The sequence below is a fragment of the Oxyura jamaicensis genome, chromosome 1 (assembly GCF_011077185.1).
Source record: "Oxyura jamaicensis isolate SHBP4307 breed ruddy duck chromosome 1, BPBGC_Ojam_1.0, whole genome shotgun sequence".
NCBI lineage: Eukaryota > Metazoa > Chordata > Aves > Anseriformes > Anatidae > Oxyura > Oxyura jamaicensis.
This window is the reverse complement of record NC_048893.1, coordinates 74,335,304-74,357,485: the sequence shown is the minus strand read 5'-3', so window position 1 is coordinate 74,357,485 and position 22,182 is coordinate 74,335,304. Positions and strand designations below refer to the sequence as shown.

Sequence of the window (22,182 nt, the reverse complement as noted above, 5' to 3'; positions counted from 1 at the left end):
ACGAGGTAACAGATGAGGTTGCCATTCTCTTACTATAAACCCTCAGTTGGAAGAGATGTTTTTGTTAATACCACATTTTCTGTGGAATTACTTATAAGGGCCAAAGTCTGAGATCTTTGATAGGGAGGTCTTACTTCTGCATGCAACTGCTTCTGCATCTATTCTACATAGGCACTGCACAGCCTGGCAAAAGACTTGCTCCACAGTAGTGCAAACATTGCTTAAGAGAGCTGTACCTAAGCCACAGACTTACTGTCACAGGCTTTGGCAAGAGAAAAAGGTTCTGTTTCTGGTACACTGCATTTCAGCTAACTAAAGCTGAAAAGGAAGGACAGTTTACATACTTCAGTGTAAGCCACATACACAGGCAGCTTCAGCACAGGGGAATACCCTCCCTCCTGCCTCAGGCTGCCTGTGCAGGTCTGGGTTCTGTGACACAGAGGCTAGGGACAGACCTCACAAGAAGAGGTGAGGAGTACATCAGTACACAGCAAGCCAAGGATTGACTTTCTGTATCAAGCACTGACCAGGTCCCAAATTGAGTACTGCTCAACTTACAGGAGAAATCTGGGGGAGAAGGGATTCTGTAGCAGAGAACGAGCAAAACTATCTTAAAACATACTATGAACATTAATTTGCAAATGCTCTTAACAGCAGTTTCTTTAATAGTTGATTCCTTTAAAGCAGGCACTACAGAGAAAACTAGTGGAAGTTACTACTTTTCCTTCATGTTTTTTTCTAATAGCCTCTGCATCAGCCTTTGATGAGCAAATCATTTTTTTCAAAAGCTACTATGTTGCCTGAGCAGAGCAGCCCAGGTATCTGCCTTTCATTGCTTGCAGTTGCCACTAGAAACTCAGGAAGGATACACATGCCTCAGCAACATCCTGGAGGGAGCTCAGCTTGTTCTCCTGCACTCTGGTCTCCCCTGTCTGGAACATTTAAACATTTTATCAGTAAAAGCCAAACTTAATATGAGAAGTCTCACTTCTTGGCTGTGCAACAACCATAGGAACAGTAGACTTGATGGACATCTGGATACAGCTTCTAACGAACCATGAGCACAAGCTGGAGGTTTACTTATTAACAAACAGTTGCAATATGTTTGGCAAAAGGACTTCTGGAATCTTCTCATTTATAGGATTACATTCTTCTAGTTTTCCAGATGTAGCTTGGTTTATAATAGACACATTTAAGTAATACCCTTTTTTGTTTCTCCTTACCCTACAGAAATCCAATATGCGCAGCATGGCAATATTAATCTTGGATTCAATACTTTGAGTATAACTTCACTGATGGCAAAGGAAAAAATCTTCAGTCCAATAAAATTAAAAACTTCCAGTTGCACTATTTCTTCTAAAGAGACAAACAGCACTTCACTTGTTTCACAGATAATGTAATTTCAGTATGTCTTTGATCTTGTCCAGACCAAGATAAAAGGCATCTTTAAAGTATTTTAATCCACTTTTAAACAAAAAGGCATTTTTGTACAACCTAGCTTTAAGTATCCAAGATAGCAGGCTAACTAGAAGGACAAGATCCTTCACTGCCACCACTAGAAGCTATCCTTACTGGGCTCAGAAGACAAAATATTTGTCTCCTCACTTAACTTGAACCCCCTCAAATCCAACCCAGTCATATAAGTATCCTGTGCAGTTAGGAGGGAAGTCCATCCAGAGAATGATTCCTCTTATATTATGAACAGTACCCTTGAAATGATTTGCCATATCTACCCTTCAAATGACTAGTGAGAGGACAGAGCTCTTGGCAGCTTTAATTAGGAGAGATTAATCCCACTGCATTGATTACACAGCAAGGATGAACAACCACCTAAAAAATACTTGGTTCTTAACTTTTTGGCAAGCAAATTCAGGAGAGATTAAGCACCAGCCTTCTAATACAGGCAGTTAGATTCCTGACCAAAGTTGATTCCCCTCCAGCAGTTAACACTTGGCCAACAGGCATTTCAGGAGTTAGGCATTATGCCATGCCTTAGATAAGAAAACATGAGAGAAAAATTAGCAGTAGTAGTAGCAGAGTCCAGTGCTCCAGTTCCTGGTAGAAGAATTCAGCTTTGAAGGAGCTATGGTGTAACCAAGTTCAGCTGTACTTGATCATGTGCAGTCAGATTTCCTGCTGGCACCTGCACCTTCCATCACAATATGCAAGCATAACTTCTGAAAAGCTTTGAGAATACAGCCATTTGTTTTTGTAGTTAACAGACATTTGACACAAGCCAAACAAGCTGCAGGAGTATCAAGAGTCTAGATCACCAAGCAGATGAAGAACAGCCTTCAGCTATTCCACTATACACAAAATAAAACAAAATAAAATAAAATCACTGTCCAGAGACAGAGCAAAACAGAATCCACAACCTCTTGCTATGTGTCCTCACCCAGAACCTGGGCACCTGCATTTTAAACAAATAGCATAGAACAGCTCATCCCAAGAGGCCCAACAGCAGTTTGGCACACTCTTGGGGATGGGAGCTAATATTCCTCCACCAAGAGGTAAGGTAACTTCATCCAAACACACTAGGTGAATGCTGCACATCTCTTGGATAAAAGAGGGAATGACACTGCTTCCTCCTCTACCCCCCGTTTCATAAGCCTAGCCTTAGAGCTGTATTTCTTTTCCCAAATGACATTTAATCCTTATTACTATTCTATTGATAAAGGAGGACTAAGGAGAATCTCCACCCTTTACTGGATACACTGACCCTTTCTTCAAGAAAGAAATCCTAATGGCTCAGGAGCGGTCTGTCCCCACGTGCCCAAAGACAAGCCGGCGTGGAAGAAGACCAGCCTGGCTGAGCAGAGAGCTGTGGCTCGAGCTTAGGAGAAAAAAGAGGGTTTATAATCTTTGGAAAAGAGGGCGGGCCACTCAGGGGGACTACAAGGATGCTGCGAGGCAGTGCAGGGACAAAATCAGAAAGGCCAAAGCTCATCTGGAGCTCAATCTGGCCACTGCTGTTAAGGACAACAAAAAATGTTTTTATAAATACATCAACACAAAAAGGAGGACTAAGGAGAATCTCCACCCTCTACTGGATGTGGGGGGAAACTTAGTAACACAAGTCGATGGGGCCGGATGGGATCCACCCAAGGGTACTGAGGGAACTGGCGGAGGAGCTGGCCAAGCCGCTTTCCATCATTTATCAGCAGTCCTGGCTATCGGGGGAGGTCCCACTTGACTGGCGGCTAGCAAACGTGATGCCCATCTACAAGAAGGGCCGGAGGGTAGACCCATGGAACTATAGGCCTGTTAGTTTAACATCAGTGCCAGGGAAGCTCATGGAGCAGATTATCTTGGGTGTCATCATGCGGCAGTTGCAGGGCAAGCAGGCGATCAGGCCCAGTCAGCGTGGGTTTATGAAGGAGAGGTCCTGCTTGACGAACCTGATCTCCTTCTATGACAATGTGACACGCTTAGTGGATGAGGGAAAGGCTGTGGACGTGGTCTACCTTGACTTCAGCAAGGCATTTGACACGGTCCCCCACAGCATTCTCCTCAGGAAACTGGCTGCTCATGGCTTGTACTGGCATACACTTCGTTGGGTTAAGAGCTGTCTGGATGGCCGGGCCCAGAGAGTTGTGGTGAATGGAGTCAAATCCAGTTGGAGGCTGGTCACTAGTGGAGTCCCCCAGGGCTCGGTGCTGGGGCCAGTCTTCTTTAACATCTTCATCGATGATCTGGACGAGGGGATCGAGTGCACCCTCAGCAAGTTTGCAGACGACACCAAGTTAGGTGCGTGTGTCGATCTGCTCGAGGGTAGGAAGGCTCTGCAGGAGGATCTGGATAGGCTGGACCGATGGGCCGAGGCCAAAGGTATGAAGTTCAACAAGGCCACGTGCCGTGTCCTGCACCTGGGGCACAACAACCCCAAACAGAGCTACAGGCTGGGAGATGTGTGGTTAGAAAGCTGCCTGGCAGAGAAGGACCTGGGAGTTTTGGTTGACAGGTGGCTGAATATGAGCCAGCAGTGTGCTCAGGCGGCCAAGAAGGCCAGCAGCATCCTGGCTTGCATAAGAAAAAGCATGGCCAGAAGGTCCAGGGAAGTGATTGTCCACCTGTACTCGGCTCTGGTGAGGCCACACCTCGAGTACTGCGTTCAGTTTTGGGCCCCTCGCTACAAGAAGGACATGGAGGTGCTTGAGCGAGTCCAGAGAAGGGCTACGAAGTTGGTGAAGGGTCTGGAGAACAAGTCTTAGGAGGAGCGGCTGAGGGAGCTGGGACTGTTTAGCCTGGAGAAGAAGAGGCTCAGGGGCGACCTTATTGCACCCTACAGGTACCTGAAAGGAGGCTGTAGTGAGGTGGGGGTTGGTCTATTCTCCCACGTGCCTGGTGACAGGACGAGGGGGAATGGGCTAAAGTTGTGCCAGGGGAGGTTTAGGTTGGATGTTAGGAAGAACTTCTTTACTGAACAGGTTGTTGGTCACTGGAATAGGCTGCCCAGGGAAGTGGTTGAGTCCCCATCCCTGGAGGTCTTTAAAAGACGTTTAGATGTAGAGCTTAGAGATATGGTTTAGTGGAAGATTTGTTAGCGTTAGGTCAGAGGTTGGACTCGGTGATCTTGGAGGTCTCTTCCAACCTAGACTATTCTGTGATTCTGTGATTCTGTGAATTAACTCTGAAAATACTCTACCCATGCAGTAACCTGACTAAAAACAGTCACATCTTCTGGAGAGGGAAGAGGAAGAACTGCTGCCCCTTAATGCAACATAATCAGATCATTTTGTAGTTCATATTTATGTCAAGAGGTAAGAAAAGTTATTCTCACCCAAAAGCACTTAAGGAAAATTTAGCCACATAGGCTTACATGGCACCAAACAAATGTAATACACAGTTTCTATGTCAAATCTACCAGAATGCAATTTATCAAAATAGTCATAAATAGCAGAAGCTATCTTAATGCCTACAGCAAAAGCCTTTGCTCTCTTCCAGCCATGAAAACATCAAGTGCCTCCCCCCTATTCTAAACAACTGCATAAAAATCTCTCTTCTAAACGATGAAGCCATATCAGGCTTCAACTCCTTTTAAGAGGGTTTAAGAGGGAAAAACCCACTCCACATTACTTTTCCAACTTCCCTCTGAATTATTCTAGGTATAGCACTACAAGACAGTTATGGCAATATTGCATTTGGAAGCTTTCCAGAAATATGTATGAACACCAGGCTCTTTTCATAATGCATTCAAGTAAATAACATTATGTTAGTCACACAATGAATTATGTTCTGAAGCATGCAGAAGAAAACATGCCCATACAAAACCTCAACTTTATAAAATCAAATGGTGCTTTAACCTGCTTCCAAGCCTCAAACATTCAGACAGCCTATTATTCTTATATTGATCTCACCATTCTCCACAGTGCCATAAATGCAGCTGTAAGACTAGTAACTTGCTGATTCAGGCACTGGTTCTCCCATTGTACTTGTTCCAGCATGACTTGGTCAGCATGTAATCTCATTTGTAGTTTCTGAAACTGCAATAAATAACAAACATATATACATATGTGAAGGACTTGTCAAACAATGTAAGCTGTATAACTATCAAAGTGGAAATAAAACACCATAACTGATTATATGATGAACTACACCTCATCTGGCAAATTCCTAACACACAGCATGATGGGAGAGAAGTGGCAGCTCCAGATTTCTCTGTATTAGCAGTGACTGTGGAAGACAAAATACTCATTAAGAACAAGCCTGGAAAGCATTTAGGGAATAATACATGAGCATGCATATTTGTTTGGATTTACCTTAGCACCGTAGAGCATTTCACCAGAAATGCTTTCTTCCACCAATTTAATTCTCCTAAAAGATCTTTTAACCATACAGCATTATTACTATTTCATTTATAATAAGTAAGGCTTTTACCCATGTAACATTTATTTTCATTTCATTTCTTTCAATGTTTTCCCATAAACACAAGATTTGAACAGATTAATGAGCTGTACAATTAGTAAAGCAAAAATGAGTATTAATTATGATGGGTTTCATTTTCCTCTGTATACAAAGAGTAACTACATCTGCAAGTCTCAAGGACTTATTCTCACCAGCTATTTTTGCCTCCATTTTCTTTGATGTCCTTAACTAGAATAAAGCAAGCAAGCTATGAAACAAATCCCTGAGCTGATATGGAGCATAAATAAGTACATAAGCTATCCAAGGAATGGATGCAGAGGTAGACTGAAAAATCAAGTGCTAGGTGAGGGAGAAACAGTCCCCAGCAAACCCTTCAGAGGTAAATGGGAACTCAAGCAGAATTCATTTTTCAGTTCAAGTCAGTAGTACTGCTGGAGAATGGCCTGGGATAGTTGTCTGCTACCCATATTTGACATTGTAAGGATTAATTGTAAGGTTTTTTTCCAGCTATAAGTGTATGGCTACATAAACATTTTGGAAAAAGCACAAATAGGACTAACCAAAAGCATGACAGCCAATGCATTAAAAAAATAGCTCAATTCAGTATTGCTAACTAGTGTAGGTATATAAGAAAAATGATATTTCTGTAACATGCTGCTTTAATGTATTTTAGTTTTTTTGTTTGCTTGTTTTTTTTGTTTGTTTTTAATCAGTCATTACACAATTTGAATAAAGTCTATTTTGGACTTAAGAACAGTATACTAAAGAAACCCAGCAGGCCAGCCTTTACCTATTGCTCTTAATTGGTTAGGCATTACATCCCAAAAACCTTGAAGCCTGAACAAACGTCTATGCTACTTTTAGATTTATAAAACATCCAGACCTTAAAAACCTGAGTTTAACTCACAGCTCAGAAGCTGAGATACTGTACTGGACCTCTCCCCTGACTTGAATTTCAAACCTTGTTTGCATTTCTGCCAGCATGCCCAACTATTATGTTGAGTGTCTTATTTCTCAGGTAATGAATGAGCCTAAAGCAACAGGAACCCAATTGACTGTGAGGTCTTGAAGCTCTACCTGGATGCAAGCAGGACCTGCAAAGCCCTTCCTTGATCAGTGATGTGCAGGATATCATCCTGTTGGCACAAGTGGCAGGCACTAAAGGTAGACTCAAGAATTCAGAGAACACATTCAAAACATTCTAGCAATTTCAGCTGCCCCACTGACAAACTTTATCCAGAATAAAAAGCTTCTTGTTAAGTCTCTAGTTTCGCTAAACCTCCTCAGTTCATTTTACAATATTCCCTAGTTTTATTAGGTTTTGAAATCATTTCAGCAGGAGAGAAATAAAAGGAACACTATCCATTAGCTTGTTTTATGACAACATAGCTGCCTGGGTATAGCAGTTTTGTCACTGTGTTGCTTACTCTAGTTGGTCACTGTCCCAACAAATAGTGGACTGAGTGTTAGTGGTGTCAATAAAAGTACAAGTGGTTTTGTCTTTGTATGAAAACATTTGACTTCAAAAATCAAAGCATCAACTGACAAAGCCAGGTGGCAGTAAGCTTCAGTTTTTTAATTCTTCAAATTTAAGTTCTCAGATCTGAAGTTTCAGACAATCAAAAGTGCCATTGTGAACTCTAAAAACTTAGGTTTTGCTCCAACTTGTAGGAGAAAAACCATTGTATGGAAAATAGGTAATGGAAAACAGGTGTGCCACCACAGTGCTAGAGATACAGCATCTTGTAAATGCTTGAGGAACACCAGTCCAACGGCTCCAAAAGCATTGAGGATCAAATTATGTCCAGCTTCTCTCTAGAAGAAGGTACCTCTTTTGGAGGTATGGATAATACCAGGCCCAGTTCTTAACTAATGTATAATCCCAACAGAATTTTTTGCTCCTTTCTCCCAACAAGAAAACAGATTATGTGGAAAAGGGGTGCCAAGGGGACAAGCAGAACACTATAGCTCAATATATAACACAATGATTTACTTCCAAAGACCCACAGGCACAGAAGGAAGAGTAATCAGCTTGGAAAGTACTCATTGATATGCTACAAGCCATCCAGGCTCTTGACAGTCTCCAGATACGGGGACAAAAGTCAACTTGACACCATATTTTGTCCTCTCAGCTCTCACTTCCAATTTTGTGACTGGAAAGAAATAACTGAAATTAGGACCAGAGCCTCCAGAAGGACAAAAAATATGCAGTCTTCATATGAACAGCAAGTACACTGAAAATGTCCAATACCAATGAACTGTTGGTCCCAATAAGACCTAGACTTGTATTAAAACAATACACAAGCATTTAATGAATTAAAAAATAGTAAGGGATTTAGGATCTAGTCAGAGCAGCATTTGGTCAGGACCCTAAAGTGTGCACACAAAAAATATCAATAGGGCTGACTTCAAATCAAATGCAGTATACTTTAGAGGGAGCATAAGTGGCCTGGAGATTACAGCAGCGAGTGAACAGCCTGACTTGAAACCCTCACACCCACTGCCCTTGCCAGTTCAAGCCACTCCAGGCTGCATGTGCCAGCAGCACCATGGTATCACTAGAGCATGCAATAGGCTATGCCTTGGTTTAGTCATTTGAACAGCAGGAACATTATTAACTCTCTCAGAGGCTGGCCACAGCAACTACGGTGCTTGCACACCACCTTCATCCTTTGATTCAAAAATACATGGAAAAGTATGACTATTCTTCAGTGTCACATCCAATCAAGTATTGCAAAGCTCAAAGTTAAGACTTTTTTTTTATTTTTTTTTTAAAAAAAGGCTTTTTTTCTCCATGAAAAATAAAATATCACTTCTCACAGATTTTAATTTACTAAAGCCTTTTCCAGTCATGCATTTGGTCAAAATGTAAGATTCTTTTTGTCTAAAAGAAGTCATTTACTGAACTTTATGAGCAGAAGAATGCTGTTACTGACTGATTCAGAAGACTGTCTATTAGTGTCTAAAGTGTTAGTATCCTGAATTTATTGTGTTTTTTTTTGCCACCTAGGACAAAAATATTAATTTATAACAATAGGACTGTCTTATACTACTGCTTAAAAAAAAAAAAAAAAAAAAGCCTTCTCCCCCCTCCAGTGGGGGAATCATTTACAAGATGCACAGTGCCATTGATGTTAGGCTCTAGTCTCCCTACATTTTAACTGCCTCAGCCATGCCATGCCATGTTATCTGTTACATTTGGCTGCACTGTGTGATGTAAACCCTTTGTGTATGAAGAATGTCACTAACAGCAACAAGACAATCCATTTAAAAAATTATAGCTAAAAGGAGAAGTTCCAAAACAGAGCAAAAGCAAGCTAGAATGCATCAGGGTTGTTTCATATATTACTGTGTTCAATTCTGCAAGTCAAATTTAATCCTACTCACCAGAGTTGCACTCAGACTTAGCACACATTATCAAACTTAATATATACACACACCTTGAGGACTGAGAAGGTTAGAGTTAAAAAGGTACAACTAATTCTTTCAAACCTGAGGTGATCCTCAGTTGTTACTTATTATAATTTAAAATGGAATCCTACAGACTCCACTTGAGAAAATGTCCCAGTTCTTTAGTTCAGCCAAGGAGCATTCAATAGAATGACCTATCAAGACATGAGCTCTATTTAGGTAAGGCTTTTGATTACGGAATATAGCTGAGCTCTATTTTGGTCACCGTTAGTAGTTACAGCAACTGACAGGCCACAAACAACCCTGAAGGTGCTGAAAAACCCAAGAAGCAGATGCTAATACTACAGCTTTCACTGGGTGCATCCCTGATGACAGCCTAAAAAAGTGAATGGTATGAGAGCTACAATAGTAACCTTACCAGAATAAAGATCTTCTAATTCCAGGAGATACTCTCCAGTGATTACTTGAACCACTGTAAAGCTATTTTGTACTTCCAGAGTGTTTAAGAACAGCTTAAGAACTGGTGAATCAGACCGAGAAGCTATTTAGCTGCAGGGACTACTGGAAAGCACATATAAATGATCTTTTCCCAGGGAAACACACTCTCAGATTCTCCATTTTCCCCACACACAGAAAGATGTTTTCAATAGCCTCTTGGTGGTTATTACATGAAAAGTTCCTGAGCACAGTCAGGCACTGTTTGAAACAAGCATAAAGGAAGTAAGACAGACTGTTATACAAAGTACTAATCTGTAGAGAGACCTGTGGCTGAGCTACAAGCTACAGCCAAGACCACAATACTATACGTTTCAATGCAGTCCCATTACAGAATGGGAACTGGTGAGAAATGGCAGAGCTGCTGACCCAGTCTTGGGTTAGAGACCCCACAGTTGTTCCTACTCCACTTGTTCCTAAAGCAAAGCCAATTTCATGTTGACAACATCAGCTTGCTGCTATGGAAGCAATACAACTCCACAGCTCATGGTATGTAGAGAACATCAAGCACTTTGCAGTGTGATCCTTGCTAAGGGTTTATAGACTGAAGAGCTCACACACTGGGAACCTTCCCCATGTCCCCAAAAATACTCAGCCATCCTGAAGTTACTTGAAACGCTGGTTAACTGATATCAGGAGTACTGTGGTACTTAGCACCACAGTAGAGAGGGACTCATTGGAGTGGGGAGCAATACTGTAGAGGTATTCACAGCATCCCCAGAAGTGAAGTTGGGCCTGACAGCTTTGAATCCTCAACAAGGCCTAAATCAGAGAAAAAACAATTTGACTTTCAACACCCAGGGAGAATCTATGGAGTCAGCAGTTAGAGAAAAACATTCCTGCTGATATGTAGAACATTTCTGTCCTGAAAGTCCCTTAAAGTCAATAAACACAGCACCCTGGTATGCTATTTTCTGAAGAGCTACTCTTCAGGGAAGAAGGGAAGTGACTCATGAGCTCTGACCAAGGGGCCAAGCACAAAGAGAGGCTTCAGAGAGAGCAGGCACCAGCAGCTAACCAGCCTGTCATTCACATGTTCCTCATTAGGAACACAGCTTTTAACAGCTCAGGTCTCAATGCTGTATCTTTCTTCTTGTTATTAACATCAGTCATGCTGACAGCATGTTAGTTATGCTGCAGGAATCTGTGTTGCTCTGCTATTCACCTAACAGTTCCTTTATATCAGAACTGTTTCATATAACACTGTATTTGGACTTCAAGTCCAGGACTGGTACAGAAACACTCAGTAAAGGCAGGGAACTAAGCTTAACAGATCACATATGGGGTATATTAGGACAATGTGACCAGGGACAGAAACAGAGCAACCTCCCCTTAGATCTGGTCAAAAAAGTAGTTTAAAAACAATAAAACACCTTTTCTTGTATATGAGATTATATATACACACAAGCAACTATTTTCTACCTAGCTGCAGGAGACCCACAACTAAATACAGAGTTTCCTTACACAGTATTTTTGACCCTCTGCCAGCATGAAGAAAACTGTGTGTAGAAATAACTGTGTGTACAAATATATGTGTACAAATATCTGAGGGGTGAGAGACAGAAGGATGTAGCTAGCCTCTTCTCAGTGTTTGTGGGGATAGGACAAGGGGCAACGGCCGCAAAATAGAACACAGGAAGTTCTGCACCGATATGCAAAAGAACTTCTTCACGGTGAGGGTGACGGAGCACTGGAACAGGCTGCCTAGAGAGGTTGTGGAGTCTCCTTCTCTGGAGATATTCAAGGCCCATCTGGACGCCTACCTGGGCAGTCTGCTCTGAGGAACCTGCTTTGGCAGGGCAGTTGGACCCGATGATCTTTCGAGGTCCCTTCCAACCCCTACAGTTCTGTGATTCTGTGATACTGTGAAAACATTCCCCATGACGATCAGTCCCATACAGGCACACATAAACTGTGTAATGCAGTAGTGGGCAGAGGGCCCTAAGCCACTCTAAGATATCTGGTTCTACCTTGCTACCCATAGTGCTAACAGGCAGAACATCTCACCTGGAAGTGGTTATGGCTTCCATGGTTATATAGGGGGAACACACTATGGACTTAGCCAGCACAGCCAGAGCACCTGGGGGGACACAGCTCACAAGCTCCTGGTGTCTAAGCTGCATTGCTCAGCCCTAGCTTAAATGCCTCTGCCCCAGAGAAGTCCACAAGGCAAGGCAGAGCAAAAATTCAGAGGTCCTAAGCATTAAATTAAGTGTACACACATTGGCAGGGGGAATTTTTTCTCCAAAAGAAAATGACACATCAACACTTTCCCTCAGCCTCATTCCTACTAGTATAAAATCAAGGCAAGAACTTTTCAGTGTGAGCAGCTGGCAGTCTGTTCTTCCTTAGTCTATGCATTGTTTGCCATTCAAGGGCTTTCCCACTCCTCCCAACCCCAGCCTCAAATATCAAGCTATTAGTATACTTCTTGGACATAGATGGGCTCCAGTAACTTATTAATTACATACAAAATTCGCTGTGTACATACAGAGCCACTTTGCCTGGGGCTCAGAGTACCGTTGTAAAAGGTAGGGAGAGCATGGATAGAAGTTCAGAGGCATACCTTGCAATAACAATATTTTACTGTGACAGGCTGCAGCACCTACTGCTTTATGGCCGAGGGTGGTACACACTACAGGAAAATTATGAACTGGGCTCAGACTGAAAAGTAGTAAAAGTTGAGTGTGACAAAAGAGGAACAGGAGAAAGCTAGTATGACCAGGATGTAGAAAAGCCTACTGAAGCCTTACAACAAGGTGTCCAGTCAGAGGTGGTTACCTGCAGCTTGCAAAGATTTGAACATTTTGGAATGGTGGTAACTAAGAAGCTTCTTAGGAATAGGAATATAAATCTCTCCAATGAATACAAAGCCCCAGATTAGTTCATTTCTTTAAAAGAAGCTCCAGATGCTCATCTCAAGTCTGGGAAAGCCTTAGTCTGTATAATATACAGTGAGCTTTTTTCCTCTTTCTGAAAAAAGGAATTCACCTCACATTTATAATCCTTTTAAACCATTAATGTGTTTTCTTTCTCTGGTCTGAACAGGCCAACTATTTACTAGTGCACTCGCACTACTTACAGACCAGCTTAGTACTTAGGTCTTCACAACAGGGACACAAGATGTTTGGAAAGTAATACCAATGTTGCATCTTAGCCTTTGACTTCACAAAACAAGATATTGACATGGTTCAGACTGAAAAGCTCAAATTTAAGAACAATTAAAATGATCCACCTGTTTTAGTTGCCTTTGGGGAGGTGGGGGAAGAGCATTGAATGCTGAATGAGATGCCACTGACTGAAACAGAAAATTGCAGTGTATTTAAAATCTGATTCACAGTTAATCTGTAGAGCCTACCACCAAGAGGTGACTAGTAAACTATATGAACAACCATGAAGATATCAGAAGATATCATTCAAGTGAAATGCATATACTGTTAAGTATAGAAGGAGTAGGTCCTTGCAACTCAGCACAGAGCCTGCCTTGAGCTATCAGAGCAGGGAACAGCTTTCTCTGAGGCCATTTACTTCAGGGCCTCCTGTGGGGTCTCTGCCATATCCCACTGAAGCAGCTGGTAGTGGCTACTTGCAAAGATCAAGGTCTGAGGTGAGTAGAACATTACTCCGACTGATTATAAAAACTCTACCCATCACAACCAAGAGATACAGATCATGGTAGTGTACTTCCTCAAAAGAAGCCATCACATTTAAAGATAGCATGGGCTATATTCCTTTCTCCTGTTAGCCAAGAGAAACACTATTCAAGTCCTTGTAGCTTTACACTTGGGCAGGTATAGGATCAGAATGAGATTACAGAATGTACGGTAGCAGGAAAAGGGAGTTGCTGAGCTGCAGGAAGAAACCCAGTAGAATGCAAAACAGACTCTCAGACGAAGTCATAGGTAGTTGATGAGAGGTAGGAACATTTCCCGCCCCCTTACACATCACTGAAAATTGAATTGAACAAAATGAAGAGAAAGACAAGGCCAGATTCTCTCCCATGCAATACTTCTAAAGAAATGCATTGAGGAGTCCTGGACAGAGCTAGGAGTCAATGATACAGCTGCTGGAGATAAGTACTTAGAACATTTAAGAACATGAAGCCTAAGCAAGATTCAGTTTATACATCTGGGAACACACAAGTGCAAGTACACAGCATTAAATGCTTTTCTTTAAGACATCCCTATGTGTAGCACTTGAAGTAGCATGTTGCTACAAACATATCCCTCACTCACTTCAGGTTTGGTGGATAAAAACAATACAGTGCCTCTGACTCAGCAAATTAAGCATATTCCAAATGCTGAGCATGCAGGTAACTTTGTTTAAGTCACCTGGGATTATCCTCTAGCTCTAAGTAGTATAGGGCCTCAGTCCAAATCAGCATTATTTCTATAGAATCATTAAAAGGGGTTACAAAACATTCTCATATTTAAGAAAGTTTGAACAAGTTGAGAAAGGATCAGTGCATCAATGGCTATTGAACAGTGACCCAGATACAACAACCTCTGACCTAGGAAGCCCTGAAGCAACAGCTTGCCAGGAAGAAGGAAGGTAATACAAGGGAAAGAAGGGCACTCTCTCTTGCTTTAGCCTTTGCTAAGCAGCTGCTACTCAGCAACACCAGAAGAAGGTTCTGCACGCAATTTCATCTAAATCATTAAGCAGTCCTCTAGCATCTGTAAAGAAATTTATAGTCTGTGTATTCTCCCTCTCTCTCCATGAGAGAAATCCTTACAAAGACACCATTAAACAAAGAACATGTTTCAGCAAACAGGTATTTTTCCCAACAAAAATACCTGCTGCATGTGTGTTTACCTGTTCTGGCAGAGAACAAGAATTACATCTCATCTTACCTTAGTCACCCCAAGCTGACAGTGGCAGGTGCCTCATAATGAATGACAGAGGCAAACTGAATAATAATCAGCAGGTAAAGACAAGCAACAGCTGCATTTTTAGATTCTTGTGACTAACAGGCACAAAGGGGAAAGGTGGTGAGCTGCTGTCAAAATTCAGTCTTTAGCTATATGCCTGGATGGCAGAATGAGAACATGACTTTGCTACTTTCTTCACTATTGCCTAGAGATAGTGGAAGCATAGCAGATGGAAGACTCAAAAGAAAACATGCAGTTTCTTCTTTAATGCTCATGCATTGATTCCAAGCTCTAATAAATAATTACTTAGTTCTGTCTTGGCTTCAGAGCAAAAAATAATAATAATAATAATAAAAAAATCTCACTTACTAATCCTTGGTGGAGTGCTTTTCAATTATCTCTATACTTCTTTACTTGACCAGAATATTGTTCAATATAGAGTAAATTGACTACAGAAAAGAGAACTGCTTGAGCATTAAAGCCTTTTCATCTTGCACTTAAGACCCCCATAAAAGTATTATGACAGTCAAAGTCAAACTTAATTTCTTCTCTCTCCCCACCATCCCTCACACCCTTTAGACTTATTCCATTCAAAGTTCCAGTTAAGTACTTTTATTCCAAATTTCTGGTCTCTCACCATCTCTGACGGACATCTAAAATCTGCATACCTTCCCCTTCAGACAGCAGAAAGCCTGGCTGATCCCCACCCTATCAGAGCAGAGTGCAGGTCTCAAACCCAACCACCACATCAAGTGAAAAAAATCCAAAATATTTTTATGCTTAAAGCAGGTCTGGTGTTTACAGGCACTAGCACAGGATACAGAAATCTATAGGCTTCAGGAACTGCATCACCTTTGAAAACAGTGCTGCACATTATTTGGTGCTGCCAGGAATACTACTAGGATGGAGAACAAATCCAATCCAGATGGAAAGCCACTTGGGGAAAAATCCCAGAAAATTAGCGCTGCTGGACTAATGAGTATTTCATACTCTTAGAAGAAAGAAAGGAAGAGAGCCACAATGCTGTTTAAAACAATTCTAAGAATTGATTTCTTCAACCTCAGTCTGTTTCATATTTTAATACTCTTACATCCACCTTCCCCTCCCCCCCCCCTTCCTAGTTCAAATGCTTTCCTTACTTCAGACACCTAGCTGAAACACTTCACATGCATCTCTCCCACCAACCCTTCTCCGGCATTTCTGCCCCTAGAGCATCTTTCAAGTCTTGAGAGATAGCCTGAAGACAGCCTCAAAGCTGCATCAGCTGTGGATAGGTAGTAGATTTTCTCTTCTCTGTTAGAGTCTCTTCAGAGAGCTGCACAGAACTCAGCATCCTCTTGCATTTTTGCTTCAATTACTTGGTTCTCTTGCTGTGGACCAACTTTCAGGGGGTTGGCACTGTGAACTTCCACTATGAAGCATGGACACTGCTCAGCAGCAACAGCAGATCCTTCTCACCAGTAGCTGCACTGGAGCTGGTAGTCAGACTAGTCGATACATGTCAGGGTGAGCCTTTACAAGTGGTACGATTAGCGGGCTTGCTACTGGCCCCAGCAAGACCAAGGATTCAGTGAGAATCTCACAGAATCACACAGAATCACAGAACAGTCTAGGTTGGAAGAGACCTCCAAGATCACCGAGTCCAACCTCTGACCTAACGCTAACAGATCTTCCACTAAACCATATCTCTAAGCTCTACATCTAAACGTCTTTTAAAGACCTCCAGGGATGGGGACTCAACCACTTCCCTGGGCAGCCTATTCCAGTGACCAACAACCCCTTCAGTAAAGAAGTTCTTCCTAATATCCAACCTAAACCTCCCCTGGCACAACTTTAGCCCATTCCCCCTCGTCCTGTCACCAGGCACGTGGGAGAATAGACCAACCCCCACCTCGCTACAGCCTCCTTTCAGGTACCTGTAGGGTGCAATAAGGTCGCCCCTGAGCCTCTTCTTCTCCAGGCTAAACAGTCCCAGCTCCCTCAGCCGCTCCTCCTAAGACTTGTTCTCCAGACCCTTCACCAGCTTCGTAGCCCTTCTCTGGACTCGCTCAAGCACCTCCATGTCCTTCTTGTAGCGAGGGGCCCAAAACTGAACACAGTACTCGAGGTGTGGCCTCACCAGAGCCGAGTACAGGTGGACAATCACTTCCCTGGACCTTCTGGCCATGCTTTTTCTTATGCAAGCCAGGATGCTGCTGGCCTTCTTGGCCGCCTGAGCACACTGCTGGCTCATATTCAGCCAACTGTCAACCAAAACTCCCAGGTCCTTCTCTGCCAGGCAGCTTTCTAACCACACATCTCCCAGCCTGTAGCTCTGTTTGGGGTTGTTGTGCCCCAGGTGCAGGACCCGGCAGCAGCCTGGCTCCACAGGAAGCCACCTCACAGGTGAGAACTGAGCTGGACCTGCAAGGAGGCCTCTGGTACTTGCACCTGCTTGTACATTTAACAGGTCTCCAAAGCTGTCAGCAGACCACCTTTTACCAGCACTAAAATCACATAGATGCCAGTCTACTGCAGCAATTGGGAGTATGAAATGGAGAGGTCAATAAGTACTCTAAGGGGAATTCCTGACCAACAGTATTTCTTGTGTGGGCTGAAAACTGATCTGAAAATCCTTGTCACAAGTTAAAACAGCCTCAGCGCTGCTTTAAGTTGCATAAATTACCACACCAACAAACAGTGCAAGTGTGGTGGTGTTTAGATTCACCTTCTCGTGTCATTCCTTTCACTCAGACCTATTTTGGGAGATTTCCATAGAGGTGATTTAAAATGTATGAGTAGAAGGAGATTCTCAAAGCAGGCCTCAGTGGCCATATGGTATTTACTATTTAATCACAGACGAGTCTGTTTGCCAGCCTGTAGCTTTCAAAATACATTACAAGTGTGCCAGAAAATGTTACCACAGCAAGGCAAAGCATCACTTTGCTTTGATAGGTCTCCTTTCCACTTTACTGAAGGGTTAGTCAAGGGCCACACCTTCATGCCACCAATATAAAATAGGATTTGCTACTCTGCAATCTTTACTGTAAATATTCAACCCAGTATACACCACCCCAAAAATTCTATAGACCTAAATCTATAGCCTGGTTACCTTCACATTAAAATAGGTAATTTGTAAGGAAATGAAGTAGTTTCCGTATAAAGTAATTGCAGCGAGGAGTAGAATCATCTTTTCCTTTTGCTCTATAGTATTAGTTTTAGAAACATACCTTTTAGGGTATTACCTATTCTTAACCACTGAATTAACCAGTTTATAGAAATATGAATATCTATTAGAAAGTCTAATGGGTCAGTAATTAGTCTATTGGTAACATCCTTCCAAAAAATCTGCATTGCATAATAATCTTTTAAAGAGTTTAACACACAGCATGACTTTACACATGTAATTACTTTACACGTGTAATTACTACATTACCAAATTCTTAGAAAGCTCACCCTTTTCTCTTGAGAGAGATTTAATCATCCAGTGATTTCCTTTCATTCAACCACACAAGTATCCTGTGAAGCATTATCTTCTTACACTACTTGAAATGGTTTATAATTTCCCACTTTATCTAGCTAAGTAATCTTTCCATGAGCTATTAGTTTCTCATTAAGTCTGTTTCCAAAAAACAAGAGCCTGTTACCACCTGCTGGGTCAAGCAAGCAAGGATTGTTGCCCATCATTTCTCAGGCTTTTAGACACAGCAGCCCACCTGGTGCTCAGCAGCTCTCACCCTCTCCCCCCTGCCCCCCAACCACCTCCCCTGCCTGGGCAGCAGCCCAGCCTCTGGGTGGGATGGGGAGAGGGGAACAGGAGACCTAGCCATAAACATTGAAAGCGGACATTGACCCTCACTCCTCAACCCCATAGGTGCTGGGATCCTACCAACAATAAGGATGGTGTTTTCCCCTTCTCCTACCCAACAAACACATACTGTTCCAGCTACTTACGCATATGCTATTTACCACTTCCAAAATGGAAACAAATAAGCCACAAAGTCTGGGCCAAAAATAAGCTCAAAAGTCTTTAAATCCCTATAGTATCAGAATCTATTGCAATCTAGAAAAAAAAAAAAAAAAAAAAAAAAAAAAAAGGACAGTAACTTGTCGCATAGGGACAGGAACACTCCAAACCCACTACAGCTAGTGCTGTCCCTGCACCCACACACCCTGGGACCCCTCTGAATCATTGCAGGACACAGCAGAGGTCAAGACCCCCCATTTGGGATGTGCTAGCTTGGCTCTAACAGCTGTTGAGGCCACCCTCCTTCCTTGCCCCCTCTCCTCCCAGTCACACACTTATCAATGCACCCAAGGTCCTGACAAGTTTGTTTGACCTGTGTGTATCTGCATGAAGGGTCAAAGCCTACTGGTTGCATTACACCCCATGATCAAACCAAACAGCACACTGCAGTGCTCTGGGAAGCTCAAAACACCCCAGCAACTGCTCACTGAATGCTTCTGCATTTCCAAGACACATGGACGCATCCATTTTAACTGGTGCTCATTGTTTTCTCCCCACTTATGCAGCAGATATCCATTGGTGACTTGCCATCTCCACAGTTGCTCATGACATGCATTCAGTAAGCACACTCCCTGTTCCTGTAGGAATATACAAATTTGCTGCTAGCCTGAAACTTGGTGAAACACCATTTGCTTGCAACTAATCCCTACTGCAGCATTAAAATATCTGATAGCTGCTATGGGGGAGCTGCTGTTTACTTGGAAACTTAATTCACGCTACAGTGAGGTCATTGGGAAATTTTTATCAGTTTAAATTGGCTTTGGATCAGGCCCCTTGCTCTCTACTGTAAGGGCACTCATTTCCGTAGTGAGCTCTTGTTACCACCACAAAGACACCCATGTCATTAACTAGGCTTGAGAGTTAAACTGTATCTGCTGAACTTCAAAACCATAAAAGTACAAGTCCAAAAACAGGAATTTGGATGTTACAAAACTTATGGTCAACAGCCCTGGCAGACTTGCTATTGCAACTTGTCTGCATCAATGATGTCACTCGGTGCAAAGATAGTGACACACAGAAGAATATTTATTTTTTCCTCCCAAGCAGATGAGCAGACAGAGCTGCAGAAAGCACTGAGAAGTCTTTCCTTGTTATCCCCGAGGCACAAGAGAGAACAGTCAAAGTAGAATACCCTTCACTGCCACGAGGAAACAACTGTGCACCAGCAGACCTCATGCTTGTTTTAAGTCTTCAGGCTCCAATTCATTCTTACAACAGGGCATTTAAAGCTCAGACCTCCTTTGGTTACTAGAAACACACTCTCCTCTTTGAAGAATTTGGGGAAAGGGGGAAAAGTGACACGTGTTCACCACAGTTGATCAATTTTAGATGTTAGGAAAGTGATCACATCATAAAAGTATCAGTAAATACTTAAATAAGGGTTCCTTTACACTGAAAAACAAAAACAAACAAAAAAAAAAACCTTTTTTTTTTAAAGCTACAGAGTAATGTTTGAAGTGTTCTGATCTTACAAGGGGAACTATTGACTTTGGGAGTTAATAGATAATATAATATTAAGTACACATTTGCAGCTCATCAGGAGGAGCACACCTGCTGATCAGAAATATCATGTAAAAGAAGAGTTGTTGATGAACTGTAGTCATTTGTCTCCTCAAATTTCCCTATTGGTGCACAAGATCAGAGTCCCTGCAAAGAGAGCCAAGCCTGCTTCCCCTGAATCAAACAGCAAAGTCGGTTTTATTTGAGAAAGCCAACCACTTTGGGAGCATAAGCCTTTCAAATTATCTCCCCTGGTACGGAATTCATTTTACCCCTGCCAGAGCTTCTTACCCCAGAATTAAGTCTATAGCATGCAGTTCATCTCACCTGAATGTACATTACAACTGATCTGATTAACTTCATGTTTGACAGTTTCAAAGGTGTCACAAGGACTATTCAAACAGTAACAAATAATGGGAAGAGAAACTGGACTAAATCTTGTTGAGAAAACTTTGTTTGGTAATAGAAGTCCATTGAATTTTACATAGCCACAGTGGCTAGAAGTAAAACACAGTCCTTGGCCATGTTCTGTACCTAGGGCACGCCTATAAGTAGCAAGTTGATGGACCACAGCAAAAATTAACAGATGTAGTCATTTCTCAAATATACAGAGCCTGTAGAGCTGTCCTGAGGACAGCTTTTGAGGTTTTGCTATCTATTCTGGTTGTATGTTGGAAACCAAGCAAGAGTTTTAGATAGACTATTTCAATAAAAGCATTTCAAATAGCCATTAATGACAGATGGGTTGATTCTTTACCATTCAGGTCATTCACATCAGAAGTGATGAGAGTACATCTTCTGTAACTCAAGAACCTACAAGCAGTAGAAGTTTGCCTCTTTAGTGAAAATAAGCATTATAGAAGCTATCATCTCATCAGTAACACATTACTAGAAAAGGCATTGATCTTCCTCTTGGAAAAGCTAATTATTGAGAGAAAATCTTCTATCAAGCTACTTATAAGCACACTAAGTATGTATTTCACCTCCATATGCATTCACACATGAATAAGCAAAAAAAGTTTAAGTGATCGCAATTCTACTGGCAAAAAATACACAATTATAGCAAGTTTCCAAACAACATTAGTCCTCATGATGGTAAATTTGGACATTATATCAGAGCCTGTAATGAGACCAGGTAAATACGGTCATTGCAGTTTTCAGTCTTGCACATGCATTGCACTGAGATATTAGGATAATCCATTGTCAACAAGAAACAACTGACTAGATGAAAGCTTTGAGCAGGCACATAAATCATGAGCTGACATGGCAAATAACAGGTTCAGTGCTATTAACAAAAGATTCTGATCTATCCCATCCCATCCACCCTCTAATAAACAATCCTTCAAATCACAAGGATTTATTTGTCTATGAAAAGGTCATATACCATTATGCATTTATGGCATGTCATTTGCTAATATATGGCAATCTGGGAGGCAAGCATCATAGACTGCTTAATTTATCATTCACTATCTCCTTCTACCGTTCCAAGAAAGTTTTGGTTTTATTTTCTTGAGTTGTTAGCTTTGTTTCCTAAGGAAATAAAACTTAAGCTTTAAACTCAAGCTTTAAACTTAAGCTTTATTAACACATGCACACATATATGGATAGATCTGCACACATATAGCCCCCCCTCACCTCCAGTAGCTTTTGAATTTACTAATTCCAAACAAGTTTTTACAGAACATAAGTATTAAACTCAGTGCTCATACAGAAGCAGGGAAAAAAAGCAAAACTAGTGCCTGAGGGAAAGGCTACAATTATTAGTCACCACAGAATCAGCTCAGGGTACGTGACAAAACAAGACTAAGTTCTACTGCTGTTTCCCATATCTAAGTTACAACTGAGAAGATAAACCTGAAACATGATGAGTTCCTAAAATAACTCTGAGCTTGTTTATAGGGAAATCATTTGAGTTTTTTTTGTTTGTTTTGTTTTGTTTTTATGCACTTGCAGATTTTTGTAGTCTTTTTCAGGGGAAGTGTAAACCTGTTTATGGCATTTAAGTGTGTTGATGATCATCTTTTATGGCCTCTC

The 22,182-nt window shown here is 41.8% G+C and overlaps 1 protein-coding gene across 1 annotated transcript in view; it reads right to left on the bottom strand.

Annotated features, from left to right (window-relative positions):
• Positions 1-22,182, bottom strand: part of LMNTD1 (lamin tail domain containing 1) — a 184,123-nt gene that overhangs the window by 128,323 nt on the left and 33,618 nt on the right. The window contains exon 3 of the mRNA XM_035321516.1: positions 5,358-5,483. The gene's annotated coding sequence lies outside the window, so the exon portion shown is untranslated. The remainder of the gene's footprint in view (positions 1-5,357; positions 5,484-22,182) is intronic.